Below are 12,787 nucleotides of genomic sequence, written 5' to 3'. Positions count from 1 at the left end.
CCGCCACAATATCAATGCGTATTTCTTTTTCTTTTTATGGAATGATTGTTTCTACCATGAACGTCTCTGTTTCTTTGTCCCATTGTTGAATGTTATTTTTGCTGAAAGAGCTGCCCGTCTGCCCGTGCGTGGGCGGGCGGCTGGCTCGGTGGGTGCGTGGGTTGGCGAGAGCGTGGGCGGGCGGGCGCGCGGGTGGGGGGCTGGGCGGGCGGGCGCGCGCGGGTGGGGGGCTGGGCGGGCGGGCGCGCGCGGGTGGGGGGCTGGGCGGGCGGGCGCGCGCGGGCGCGGGGGCCGGCCCTTTGTGTTCCTGGGTGCGTGCGCTGGTGCCTGGGTGCGCGCCTGCGTGCTTTGTGTGCGTGGGTGGGTGCGTGCCTGAGTGCGTCCATCTGTGCGTCCCTGTGCCTTTCGCCTTTCAGATTATGAACCCCGCCCGTCCACCTCTCCCGCACCCCCGCCCCACCTCACTCACACACACACACACACACACACACACACACACACACACACACACACACTGCCTTGTCCTTTGCCTAGCTGTGTCTCTGTGCCACGCCTGCCCCCCCCCCCCCCCCCCCGGGACACTCACAACCACAGGTGCACCCTACACACCACACGCATACCCGCACACACACCCCGCCTGCACACCGCGCACGCACACATCCCGTACCCAGACACACCCACACCCAGCCCGCCGCCACACACCACACACCACAAACTCCCCCAATCCCCCCCCCAGCCCCCCCCACTACGTTGTCCTTGGCCCGGCTGTGACTCTCCGCCTCGCCTCTGTCTCTGCCCACACACCACATGCTGAGGCCACACACACCCACCCCGCCCGCACACGCCACACACCACACACCACACACTCCCCCCCCCCCCAACAACGTTGTCCTTGGCCCGACTGTGACTCTCCGCCTCACCTCTGTCTCTGCCCACACACCACATGCTGAGGGAGGCCACACGCACCCAGCCCCGCCTCCGCCACACCCACCCCCCGCCCATAAACACCCCGAGACGAGGGAACACAACAGGCCCGTGCACACATCCCGCCCCCCACCCCTCCCGGACGACCCCTCGCCACCCCCCCCCCCACACACACACGGCCTTGTCCTTTGCCTAGCAGTGTCTCTGGTCCTCTGTCTCTGCGCCACCACCCCTCGCACCCACAGGCCACACCCACACCCACACCCACAGCGGCACCCTACACACCACACGCATACCCGCACACACACCCCGCCTGCACACCGCACACCCACACATCCCGTACCCAGACACACCCACACCCAGCCCGCCGGCACACGCCACACACCACAAACTCCCCCAATTCCCCCCGGCCCCCCCAACTACCTAGTCCTTGGCCCGGCTGTGACTCTCCGCCTCGCCTCTGTCTCTGCCCACACACCACATGCTGAGGCCACACGCACCCAGCCCCGCCCCCAACGCCACAATTACACACACCCACCCGCCCCGCCCATAAATTCCCCGCGACGACTGCACACACCACGCCCCTGTACACATCCCACTCCCCCACCCCTCCCGCACGCCCCCTTCCCCCTCCCCCCCCACACACACTGCCTTGTCCTTTGCCTAGCTGTGTCACTGGGCCTCTGTCTCTGCGCCACCTCCCCACCCCCCCCCACACACACCGGCCACACCGACACCCACACCCACACCCACAGGGGCACCCCACCCACCACACGCAGATCCGCACACACACCCCGCCTGCACACAGTGCACACACACATCCCGATCCCAGACACACACTCACCCAGCCGGTTCGCACCCCGCCCGCACACACCACACACCGCACACTCCTCCCCTCCCCCGCCTCCGCCCTCACACACACACACTGCATTGTCCTTGGCCCGGCTGTGACTCTCCCCATCTCCTCTGTCTCTGCCCACACACCTAATGCGTAGACACACGCACCCCTCCCGCCGCCAACGCCACACACACCGCCTGCCCATAAACACCCCAACCCCCGCACACACCGAGGCCCCACACATACCCCGCCCCCCACCTCTCTCGCACCCCCCCACCCACACACACACTGCCTTGTCCTTTGCCTAGCAGTGTCTCTTGTCCTCTGTCTCTGCGCCACCACCCCTCGCACCCACAGGCCACACCCACACCCACACCCACACCCACAGCGGCACCCTACACACCACACGCATACCCGCGCACACACTCGGCCTGCACACCGCGCACCCACACATCCCGTACCCAGGCACACCCACACCCAGCCCGCCGGCAGACGCCACACACCACAAACTCCCCCAATTCCCCCCCCCCCGCCCCCCCAACTACCTAGTCCTTGGCCCGGCTGTGACTCTCCGCCTCGCCTCTGTCTCTGCCCACACACCACATGCTGAGGCCACACGCACCCAGCCCCGCCCCCAACGCCACAATTACACACACACACCCCCTCCCCATAAATTCCACGCGACGAGCGCACACACCACGCCCCTGTACACATCCCACTCCCCCACCCCTCCCGCAAGCCCCCTTCCCCCCCCCCCCCACCCCACACACACACTGCCTTGTCCTTTGCCTAGCTGTGTCACTGGGCCTCTGTTTCTGCGCCACCTCCCCCCAAACACACACCGGCCACACCGACACCCACACCCACACCCACAGGGGCACCCCACCCACCACACGCAGATCCGCACACACACCCCGCCTGCACACAGTGCACACACACATCCCGATCCCAGACACACACTCACCCAGTCGGTTCGCACCCCGCCCGCACACACCACACACCGCACACTCCTCCCCTCCCCCGCCTCCGCCCCCCCCCCCCCCCCACACACACTGCATTGTCCTTGGCCTGGCTGTGACTCTCCCCATCTCCTCTGTCTCTGCCCACACACCTAATGCGTAGACACACACACCCCTCCCGCCGCCAACGCCACACACACGGCCTGCCCCGCACACACCGAGGCCCCACACATACCCCGCCCCCCACCTCTCTCGCACCCCCCCCCCACCCACACACTGCCTTGTCCTTTGCCTAGCTGTGTCTCTGCGCCGACCCCCTCCACCACAACCACAGGCGCACCCTACGCACCGCACGCATACTGGCACACACACGCCCAGCCCGTTCGCACCCCGCCCGCACACGCCACACACCACACACTACCCCCCCCTCAACCATACACACACACACTGCGTTGTCCTTGGCCTGGCTGTGATGCTCCACCTCTCCTCTTCTCTCGCTCTGCCCACACACCACACGCTGAGGCCACACGCACCCAGCCCCGCTTCCAACGCCACCCCCCCCCCCCCGCCCATAAACACCCCGAGACGACGGCACACGACACGCCCGCGCACACATCCCGCTCCCCCACCTCTCCCGCACTCCCCCTCGCCCCCCCCCACCCCACCCCACCCCACCCTACCCCGCACTCACACACTGCCTTGTCCTTTGCCTAGCAGTGTCTCTGGGGAGAAATAAGTATGAACCTTTCAGATGAATCCTGTGAACCTTGAGTGACATCAGTGCCTTTCTTGATCGGGACTCACGACACCCTCACCCTTTAGGAATGCAACTTTATCCGGAGGGTGGTGCCTGGTTTCACAAAAAAACCCCTTGGAAAACGTGAGTGCTTTGGGGATCAGAACAAAGGATCATAAAATGTCAGCAGGCCTCGTGGCCAGAAGATGATGGAAAACCCTTAAGACCTTCCTTGGAGGGAAAGCAGCTGATTTTGAGAAAGGTCAGGATTGCTGACCCCCGCGTGACTCTGGATTCATCCCTATGTGTAACAAAAGGTTAGAAGCAAGCCTAAAAATCAAAGAAATGGGATCAGTTTCTGGAAAGACGGATTCCCCTCTGTCGTTTCTCTCTTGCTCCCCGTTTTTCTGGCTGAATTCGCATCTGCAGCATGGATGCGATTCCTCCTAAACCAAGTGATTCCGCCTCTTTTTCGCCACTAATATTTCCTACGACACGATCCGTTTGTAATCTCTCTCTGTATATCTATAATGAATTAACTTTTTTCCTAGGACGCCGATTCCATCCCCACCCTCGAATCACCCTGGATCCACCAGGGCTGGACCCCGGCGTCGGTCGGTCGGTGCGTGCTTGCGTGCCTGCGTGCCTGCGTGCCTGCGTGCGTGCCTGCGTGCGTGCGTCGGTGGGTGCGGGCGTGCGGTCAAGAAGGCTCCCCTTCCCCCTCCCCCACCCCCCCACCCCCTCCACCCCCTCCGTCTGTCCGTCCGTGCGTCCGTCGTACCTCGCCCAGAGACGTTCCCGAGAAGTGTTGGCGTGTCCCGCTTTCCTGTCCACGTCGGTGACTGAGCGGAGAAACTGCGCCCTAGGATGGGCCCCCCCGTCTGGCAACGAGTCCCTGCCGGTCTCCCTCGGAGCTTCTATGCCGCGGCCGGCTCTCTGGACAGTGGGTTGGCTGTCGGGCGCCACCTGCCTGTCGGTCGCTTTTTCAGATGGCCCTGCGGGGGGACCACGGATGGAGCGGGCCGGGCCGGCGAACTCTTGAATGCCCTGGGGCTGTGGAAGGAGGCTGTGTGGGAGCGGCACCTTGGGCCAGAGGTCCATGGGGAGCCATTGGGGCTTTTCTGCTTGGGACGGGACATCTCCTTTGGGAAACTTCATCGATTTGGAGAACAGCTATTGGAACCCCGGGGAGGTGACTTTCTGGGGGCTTGTCTCCCCTGGCGTGGGGGGAAATCTTCCTTCTCCCGCCAAGGATTTCAAACAGAGCCACGACAGATCACACGGATCCACTTGCTCCAGTCAGGTTCAGGGGCAGAACGCGAGGACCCAAGCTGGCCTGGTGACAGCGAGTCGCCAACCCCGCCCCCCCTCCCCCCCCCCCCCCCAAACTCGGAACACTCCCCTGTCTGCCTGGCCAAAGACAAGTGCTGGCTGGTGGGGGCAGACTCACATTTCGTGGGAGTGGTCTTGATGGCGGAGGTGCTGAGTGAGCTCAGAAAACACAAGCAGATGATGCGGGATATCCATCCGTGCACGTGATCCTCTGCCTGACTGGATCTGTCTCTGCCCGCCCACCACACACACCACACGCAGACCCCACCCCACCCCACCCCCCACACCATGCCCATACCACACACCCACTGCGTCGTCCTTTGCCTGGCTGCGACTCTCTGCCTCTGTCTCTGCCCGCACCACCCGCAGGAACACCCTACACACCGCACGCATATCCGCACACACACCCCGCCTGCACCCAGCGCGTGCACACACGCATCCCGGACCACCCCCACCCCCCCCCCCCACCACCCCGCCACACGCACACGCGCACAGACACACGCACACATACCCCCAGCCCTTAGGCACCCGGCCCGCACACGCCACACACTGCACACCACACACCACACACTCCCCCCGCTCCCCCATACACACACACACACTGCATTGTCCTTGGCCTGGCTGTCGCTGTCTCCCCCTCCTCTGGCTCTGCCCACACGCCACGTGCGTAGCCATACGCACACCCCCACCCCCGCCCACAAAACCCCCACCCCCGCACACACCACGCGCCCCCACACATACCCCGCCTCCCCCACCTCTCCCGCTCCCCACGCCCCCCCACACACACTGCCTTGTCCTTTGCCTAGCTGTGTCTCTGCGCTACCCACCCTCCACCACACCCACAACCATAGGCGCACCCTACACACCACACGCATACCCGCACATACACCGCGCCTGCACACAGTGCACACACACACATCCCGACCCCAGACACACACACACACACACACACACACACACACACACACACATACAGCCCGTTCGCACCCCGCTCACACAGGCCACACACCACACACTCCCCCCTACCCCCTACACACACACACACTGCGTTGTCCTTTGCCTGGCTGTGTCTCTGGGCCACTGTCTCTGCACGCCCCACCCCCTTCCGGCCACGCCCACACCCACAGGCGCATCCCACACGCACACACCCATGGTGCCCACCCGACACACACTCGGCCTCACGTGGAACCTATACACACACCACACACATTACCCCTCCCCCCACACACACATACACCCACGCGGCACCACCTGCGCATGCCCCAGACACACCACCACACGCCGCCTCCTGCCCGGGTCCAGCCCCGTTGGATCCAGGGAATTCGAAGGTGGGGACGGCATTGGCGTCCTTGGATAAATACGTATTTAATGACAGAGATATAGAGAGATTAGAAACGGATAGTGTCGTAGGAAAATGAGTGGAGGAAAAGAGGCTGAATAACTTGGAATTCAGCCAGAGAAACGGGGAGCAAGAAAGAAGCGACATGGGGGTATCGGTCTTTCCGGAGACGGATCCGATTTCTTTCGTGTTGGGTTTGCCTCTCTACCTTTGGTGACATATAGGGATGACTACAGAGTCACGTGGGGGCCAGGAGTCCCGACCTTTCTCAAAATCAGGTGCTTCACATAAATGTACGAAAAAAAAAAAAAAAAAAGGGGTCTCAGGGATATGACATCATCTTCTGGCCGTGAGGCCTGCTGACATGTGATGATCCTTTCTTTCTGATCCCCAAAACACTTCTGTGTTCCAAGGGTGTTTTTTTCTTAAACCAGGCACCACCCTCCAGATAAAGGTACATGCCTGTAGGGTGAGGGTGTCGTGAGTTCCAATCAAGAAAGGAATGGGTTGAACCCAAAGGTCACATGATTCCTCTGAAAGGTGAATCCTTATGTCTCCTCTATGCTAGTTAGATTCACTCTAAGGGCAGGGAACATGGAGATGTAGCAGCAACCATCAGCCCAACACATGAAATCCCTTTCCCCCATGGTGCCCTGAAGGTCTCTTTAGGCTTAAGAGAGTGATCGAGTGACATGTTTACATAGCAAGGACACAGGGCTGGATCCCAAAGGACAGGGAATCTATTCCAAAAGAGAACATTCATGGACTCACAGAGTCCAGTATTGCTCCCCTTCCAAACGACTCTATGTCCTTTTCTATATTCCAACGACACGGATTCATAGATTCCCAGGTGCCTAAGGCTATGGAGGCCTGGCGGCAATCGTGGACTCGACCACCGTGAGAAAAGCCCTGTGCTCACGAAGACTCTCCAAAGACTCCCAGACTCTCTGTGCTGTTTACGGTGGAGAGGTCGTCGACACTCGTGTGCGTCGTGGCGGGAGTGCGGATGACCCTGTCACGCGAGCCGGTCTGTCAGCAGAGAGGTTTGACCTGAGACGCCCTCGTCACACCCAGGGCCGGGGATGAGCCGTCATGATTGGCCCGACACGTGAAAAACCCTTCACCCACGTCATTCCTAACCAACCCACGAGACGCGTCCTTTCTAGGTAGACTCTGGCTTTGGGGGTAGATGCTCGGGAACGGGGGGGTTTCCGGAGGCCTGATCACGCCTTTGCGTGTGCCAAGCCTCCTTCCTCGTGACCTTTGCCATGGGCGGAGTTCCTCACGCTGGCCCCCGACCGCCTCCCCCCACCCCCTCCGCCCCCACCGTGTGCGTTCCTGTCCCTCTCTTTCTCTTTCCCTTCCTCGCCATCCCTCTGCCCCTCCCTCCCCTCCCTCCACCTTCACAGGACAGGGTGCCTTTCAGATGAGTCTGCCTGTTGTGCGTACACCCTTGACGTGACGATTGCTACAGTCTGACCTGTCACGCCTGTCACCTGGGGCGGCGGGGTGGGGTGGTGGTCAAACATGCTCGGGACGCTAGGGATAGCTTTCTCTGTGGAAGGTGGAAGCCTCCCTTCCGTCCCTCGCTGCAGACAAGCAAACGGACCGCCACTGAGAGCGATGGTGTTTGCCACTTGGGGCATCCCTTCCACGGTCTCTACGGATTGACACGCCACCCACTTCACCGAGCGAGTCGTAGGAGCCTTCACCCAGAGCTCTTGCGACATTCTTCAGAACGGTCAGTCTTCCGGTCCCCCGCCATCATCAGGCGAGGTGTAGAGAACCGATGGGAAAGCTGGAGGAATGACTTCTGTCATGGCGTTGGGTGAACTGAGGAAGAGGATGCTACAGTGGACGCCTGACTTCTTGAGGAACACAGGATTGGGGGCGGGGAGGAGCAGGCGGTCCCCTTAGGAGGTCGGGTTGAACGCGTACACATAAACTGGACGTCAGAACAATCCACGGGCACCAGGATCCTATGCCAGCGCAGGAAAGTAGACGTATGACTTTGCATGAACCTCTGAGGGAAAAGAATCTGAACACCTGAAACGACCATGACTTTGTAACGCCCCTCCCCGCGCCCCCCCCCCCCGCCTCCCAACCCGCCCATACTTCATTTCTGCCATAAGGGTGGTGTCATGTGCGTATCTGAGGTGATTGATATTTCTCCCGGCAATCTTGACTCCAGCTTGCGCTTCATCCAGCCCAGCGTTTCTCATGATGTGTACTCAGCCTGTAGGTTACATAAGCAGGGTGGCGATAGACAGCCTTGATGGACTCCTTTCCCTATTTGGAACCAGCCTGTTGGGTTTCCGTGTCTAGTTCTAACTGTAGCTTCCTGACCTGCAGAGATACAGATTCCTCCTTTGTTTTTGTTTTTTTGTTTTTTTAAATTCCCTAACCTGAGTGAAAAGCGACAGAGACAGAGAGAAGACAGATGGAGGGATGGACGGACGGACGGACGGGCGGGCGGGCGGGCGGGCGGGAAAAAGACAGAAAGAAAAATCAAATAATGAAAGGACCTATACCGTTCCACCTGTTGCTTTCCAGATACAAAGAGAACACAGAGGACCGAAAGGACACAATGTTGAACATGTGAATTTGGAAAGACGGCCATCCCCTTGGTCCCTTCGTACAACACCCCTGTCGGCAGAAGGGAATCCTTTCTCTTTTTCTCTCGATCTGGTCCTTCCAGACTTGGGAAACTCTCAGTGGAGGATTCTTATCTCCTTGGCGCTCGTGATTGCCACAGGTTCCTTAGGGGCCCAGAGGGTGTTTCTGAGAAACGCGGGTACACACTCCTGGAGACCCGGGTTCCATCCCTGGGCCAGGAAGGCCTCCTGGAGAAGGACATGGCAACCCGCTCCAGGACCCGACCCTGACGTCTAGAAATCAGTCTCCTAGACTGCCTCTCCCTCCGCCGACTGGTGTCTCGAATCCGCTCCAGGGATGAACCTGTGTGTTTCCTTGGTTTCCCTACAAGTGCCTCTGAGGGGAAAGAAAATACCCGATCGCTTGCACCCCAGGCCTGCTTTCCCGGACCCGTCCATCGACATCACGGCCTCCTGTAGAGGAGATACGATCGCTGATTCACTGAACGGAGGATCTGTGCTCAGAAACTCTTTCCACGACACGGAGGCCCTACTAACTCACCTATTTCGTCCTTCCCTCCTTCTGGTTTTTTTTTTTTTTTTTTTCCTCCTCCTTTCTTTCCTTTTTTTCCCCTTTTCCTCTCACGTCCATGCACACGCACACGCACATGGACAACGTGCCGTCTCTCACGTACACGTGTACGTGCACGCACTCACGCACACAGACAGCAGCTCAGCTTTTCCTAGGTTCCTTTTCCAGGTTCCAGAGGAGGGAAAACGGCTAGGGTTCGGAGTAGGCCGCCGTCCCCACCCCACTCCAGCCCACCGCACGTGAACCTCCGTGCCCGATGGAGTGTTTTGGATTCGAGTGACTACAGAGCCGGCCGGCGCCAGAGGAACGCTCTGCCCCTCCCTCCTTTTCTGTCTCTCTGAAGGCTGAGAGAGATGGGAATACCAGACCGCCCGACCTGCCTCTTGAGAAATCCGTAGGCAGGTCAGGAAGCGACAGACTGGGTTCCAGATTGGGAAAGGAGGACGTCAAGGCTGTCTATTGTCACCCTGCTTCTTTCACTTCTATGCAGAGGACATCATGAGAAACGCTGGACTGGAAGAAACACAAGCTGGACTCAAGATGGCCGGGAGAAATATCGATGGCCTCAGATATGCAGATGACACCACCCGTATGGCAGAAAGGGAAGAGGAGCGACAAAGCCTCTTGAGGAAAGTGCAAGAGGAGAGTGAAAACGTTGGCCTAAAGCTCAACATTCAGAAAACGAAGATCATGGCGTCCGGTCCCATCGTTTCGTGGGACATAGATGGGGAACCAGTGGAAACAGGGTCAGACTTTATTTTGGGGGGCTCCAGAATCACTGCAGATGGTGACTGTAGCCATGACATTAAAAGACGCTGACTCCTTGGAAGAAAAGTGGTGACCAACCTAGATAGCATCTTCAAAAGCGGTGACGTGACTTTGCCGACTAAGGTCCGTCTAGTCAAGGCTATGGTTTTTCCTTGCTCATGTGTGGATGTGAGAGCTGGACTGTGAAGGAGGCTGAGCGCCGAAGAATGGATGCTTTTGAACTGTGGTGTTGGAGAAGACTCTCGAGAGTCCCTTGGACTGCAAGGAGATCCAACCGGTCCATTCGGAAGGAGATCAGCCCTGGGATTTCTTTGGCAGGAATGATGCGAAAGCTGAAACCCCAGGACTCTGGCCACCTCACGAGAAGAGTGGACTCATTGGAAAAAAAAAACTCTGATGCTGGGAGGGATTGGGCGCAGGAGGAGAAGGGGACGACAGAGGGTGAGATGGCTGGATGGCATCACGGACTCGATGGCCGTGAGTCTGAGTGAACTCCGGGAGATGGTGATGAACAGGGAGGCCTGGCGTGCTGCGATTCGTGGGGTCGCAAAGAGTCGGACACGACTGAGCGACTGAACGGAACGGAACTGGAGGCGGGCAGGAATGAAAACCTCCTCCCACGGAGGGGAAGCTGTCAAGGGACGATGGCTGCTTCGACGCACGTCCGTGATCCTCGCACGCGTGAGCGGGGTTTCCTGGGTGACAGAAAAGGAGGAGACTCCTTTGGCCTGACACGAGGCGAGTGTGTCCCTCGGCCTCCCTCCCCACCCCCCAGCCCCCTTCCTCCGCACGGTGCCGAAAGGGGCAGTCTCGAGGTGGAGACATGGAATGGGGGGATGGGGATGGGGATGGCGATGGGAGGAGGGGTGGGTGGGGCGGATCACCATTCAATGGAGAGAAGCTCGAGGCGAAGTCAAAGGCTCTGACTTGACTGGAAAGCTTTCTGCATCTGAATGAAGCTATCGGACGAGGCCCTGCAGGGGGAGGGTGGGGGAGGGTGGCGGTGGGGCCCACAGACAATAGCCCCTGCCTGCCTGCCTGCAGGCCGGCCTGCCGGGCTGAGGAGGCCCTCTGGCGGCGGCGGGGTCACGCTCCCGACTCCTGCAGCTCAACTCGATCCCTTCAAGGAAACTCCTGGGGTGACTCCTGTCCAGGGAATCATCCAAATGGGCCTGTTTCTGAAAAAGGCCCGAGTCACAGCTGTGACAGCTTCTGTGGATCTCCTGACCCGTGGATTGACCTGCACCCTCCCTCCCATCCTGTCAGATCCTTTGGACACGCTTGAAGAGGTCTTTGGCCTCGGCCCGGAAAACAGGCCAAGATAAACAAATACGTTTTGGTCTTTGTGTTTTTTTTTTTTTTTTTTTTTTTTGAACAGGGCGAAAACGATGCATGGCCGTGGATTGGAGAGAAACCTGCACCCCTCGCTGGCGCACCTGAAGGCAGGGAGGACTCAGCGGGACAGAAATGACATTCAGAAATGAACCGTTTACACTTGGTGACTATGCCAGAACAAATAGCTACACCAAACTTTATGATAAAGTGCTGTGATTTCCTTCTGGGAGGTTTCAGACCCCTCTCTATTGACCTTGAAGTCGATCATCAGTGTGTTCTCCGTCGCACTGCGTCAAAGCCCCTGCTCCCATCATAACCTCACTGAGATCTGCGATTTCCACCCGATGGACAGAGTCATCACACGCTTAGATCCACCCAGCTCGTCACACAACAGTGTGGACGGGCACGTGCGTGGGTGGGTGCGTGGACGCGTGCGTGCGTGGGCAGGTGGGTGGGTGGGTGCGTGGCTGGGTGCCTGCCTGCGTGCGTGCGTGCGTGGGTGGGTGGGTGCGTCCGTGCGTCCCTGTGCCTTTCACCTTTCAGATTATGAACCCCGCCCCCTCACCTCTCCCGCCCCCCCGCCCCCCCCACACACTGCACTGTCCTTTGCCTAGCTGTGTCTCTGCGCCACCCACCCTCCACCACACCCACAACCGCAGGCGCACCACACACCGCACGCATACCTGCACACACACCCCGCCTGCACACAGTGCACACACACATCCCGACCCCAGACACAGGCACACCCAGCCCGTTTGCACCCCGCCCACGATTGCCACACACCGCACACTCCTCCCCTCCCGCCCCAGCCCCCCCTCCCCCCACAGCCCCCCCTCCCCCCCGCCCCAGCCCCCCCTCCCCCCCCCTCCACTGCGTGGTCCTTGGCCTGGCTGTGACTCTCCCCCTCTCCTCTGTCTCTGCCCACACACCACATGCGTAGACACACACACCCCGCCCCGCCCCCAGCGCCACACACACCTGCCCGCCCATTAAACCCCCCACCCCCGCACACACCATGCCCCAACACATACCCCGCACCCCCACCTCTCCCGCACCCCCCCCCCACACACACACACAGACACACTGCACCGTCCTTTGCCTAGCTGTGTCTCTGTGCCACGCCGCCCCTCCCCGGGACACCCACAACCACAGGTGCACCCTACACGCCACACGCATACCCGCACACACACCCCGCGTACGCACAGCACACACACACATCCCGAACCCAGACACACACACACACACACACTGCGTTGTCCTTGGCCTGGCTGTGATGCTCCACCTCTCCTCTTCTCTCGCTCTGCCCACACACCACACGCTGAGGCCACACACACCCAGCCCCGCTTCCAACGCCACACCCACCCCCCCGC

This window comes from Capricornis sumatraensis, unplaced genomic scaffold, assembly GCF_032405125.1.
Source record: "Capricornis sumatraensis isolate serow.1 unplaced genomic scaffold, serow.2 scaffold30, whole genome shotgun sequence".
Lineage (NCBI taxonomy): Eukaryota > Metazoa > Chordata > Mammalia > Artiodactyla > Bovidae > Capricornis > Capricornis sumatraensis.
The sequence above is the reverse complement of the archived record's forward strand: the minus strand, read 5'-3'. Positions refer to the sequence as shown.